General features: G+C 36.6%; 1 long non-coding RNA gene across 1 annotated transcript; it reads right to left on the reverse strand.

Moving 5' to 3' along the window:
• Positions 1 to 1,026: 1,026 nt before the first annotated feature.
• Positions 1,027 to 2,342, reverse strand: LOC148638905 (uncharacterized). Its single transcript, XR_015930951.1, has 2 exons — positions 2,230 to 2,342; positions 1,027 to 1,818 (listed from the first exon to the last, which is right to left on the reverse strand). It is a non-coding gene; the product is annotated as an uncharacterized LOC148638905 (long non-coding RNA).
• Between the last annotated feature and the right edge of the window lie 210 nt (positions 2,343 to 2,552).

The raw sequence follows: 2,552 nt of genomic DNA on the forward strand, positions 1-2,552 counted from the left end.
GGTCTGATAAAAGTATTCGAGTCAAAGTGTCATATGGATACAAATTCTCATGATTTTGTATTGTGTGTTTTTTCTCTGTTCTGCTTTATTGAAAGAAATCAGATGCTCTTCCTGAAACTTACCTTAGCTGATTCTTCAGCTAAACCAGACAGACTTCTGAAATTCTCAAATATTATCAAATCTTGTTGGTGCAGAGGTGGTGGAGCCCATTACCAACAGACTCACAGCTGAAATTGCTGTGAAAAGGGCTTCTACCAAATATTAACATGTGGTTGAAAATGTATACAATTGTAATATTTCCTTTTTTCCCATTGAAAGTATAACATATGTGGTGTGAGAAAGAGGTCCTCATTTAATTGCATGAAACTCTGGCACTGGCGCAACAAACTGATCAAAGTTCAAGGGGGTATACGCTTTCTGTAGACACTTTATTTCCTCTTTTTTCATACTCTAAGGAATGATTTGGGAAACCTGTGGGACACTGGAGGTCATTATACATGAGCCTCTTTCTGCACCTTTTAAGCCATTGAAACCTAGTTGCCTTGTTACAAGGTCTAATATTACAGTAGGTGTGGTTTCCGTCTCCTAATTTCTGAGAATGATCAAATTGGGGAATAAATTGTAGGGAATACCACTCTTGCACTTCTAAGAAAAGACTATCTCAAATGAAACTCGCTATAGAAAGACATCTTGTTGAAAAATTCTTTATTTTTTGTAATTTCTAAAGAAAAAACATTCATCAAGTCCTTCACAAATGTTTTGTTTGTGACTTTCTCTGTTGTTCCCTTTCACACTCAACTGAACTATGTGTTATGTCTTGTAAACGTAATCAAACATTTCACTTAGGTGTGTGGGTTAACACAAACCCATATTGTATGAAACATTCAGTTTTTCATTCCCGTTTTTTCTAACAATTGCATCCATGCTAGGACTACAGTAAACAACACTTTTTACGAAAGTAAATGAAATTGTTCATTAAACAAGACACATTGTTTTAAATGTATGCAATACGACGACACTAAAAACAACACTGATACTTTTTATTGAAATACTGTACGAGATTGTGCATATTCAATGGATTTCTCCTGGTGCTTTTTTTCATCAGTCTTTTCATATTCTTGTTCTCTACTCAGGTGTCTCCTGTTCCTTTGGTGATGTCTGCTGTACACACATGGCATCATACACTTGAGCAAAGTGTGATACCACCGTTTGTTCTTCTCCTAAAATAAAGATGAACATTGACAAAAGTCAGAAGCACTCTTTTCTTTGACAGACGAACAAACAATGCAAGAATAACCATACTCTCTGTTCCTTACTCATTTCTACCTACCTGTTTGACCACTTTGTCTGCTTCAGTCAGGACAGGGTGCTGGGGCTGACTCTGAGCAATCTGAGAAGAGCTCTCTGTGATCTTCTCCCCTACAGTGGCTACATTGTACTCTGTTTGAAATCCAGGTATCGCCTCCGGTAAGTTCCTCGGTCCTTTTTGGGACTTGAAAGGGTAGAATCATTTTGTGACTACATTTCATTGTCATGCACTGATATGTTCTGGTTTGTGTTCGATTACTGCAGGCGTTCAAGTACTTTCTTTTTGTTCTAGATTGGCAGTGTTTGAGATGGTAGGAACTTGTCATATTCTCAACTTATTTTCTCTATGAGACTCTGAATGCTCTGTAAACATACTATTTTAGCAATTCTTAGAAATCTGAAAGCAGTGTTACCTGTATCATTTTTTGTCTTGGTAGTAGTATTGCAGCTCCAACATCAGCACTTAAATAATGGTTTGTGATGTTACTTGTCCTTGGAGTTAGAATACTCCTGAGAAGTCAAGAGAAATCTTACGTAAGCATTAATTATGTTTCACTTTTGAAAGCAAAGTACGTGTCAAGTACTTTGAAGGCATTTGTTGATACTTTTAAGCACTTTCGTTGATTATTATTATCCTTCAATTAGTTATTACAAGTCCACCATTCTCTACATGATCTCACTCCATATTCAGAATGTGGGAATACAATTGTTTTAAGGAAATGCCACTGAATAGATAGTAGCTGCACTCTACAAAGATGAATTTGCTAATTAATCAGTCAGGGACACAGCTTATACTTCAGTAGTCTTAGATCATGTAATGATGATTATTGTACTTTATAACTAGCAAAATCCCCATATCCTGTTCATTGCCCCTTTTTCAGTTATGTGGATTGACTTATCCCTGAAGTGGTTAATTCTCACCTTGACATCTCATAGAACAACTGAATCTCTACCAAGGGTGAATGTGTCCTTCCTCTTAATGTCTAAAAGAAAAGGTTAAAATTCATTGAAGCAAAATGCAACAACCCAAAATGTTGGGGAGGTCGTTTCCACAGTTATTTCATATGACAGTGCTTGGAGTGAAACTACATGACCATGGTGAAGAAGAAAAAACACTTTACCTTGTTCCTCCTGACTGATGTCCTTATGCGTGTTTTGCACAGTTGAGCGTTTTGTGTCTTGTCGTCTGTGTAGGTGTAGTGGAAATCTAATGAGTAAATTGATTCTTAAAAATGTAGAGAGCT

The sequence above is a fragment of the Lepisosteus platostomus genome, chromosome 28, assembly GCF_059453375.1.
Source record: "Lepisosteus platostomus isolate fLepPlt1 chromosome 28, fLepPlt1.hap1, whole genome shotgun sequence".
Classification (NCBI taxonomy): domain Eukaryota; kingdom Metazoa; phylum Chordata; class Actinopteri; order Semionotiformes; family Lepisosteidae; genus Lepisosteus; species Lepisosteus platostomus.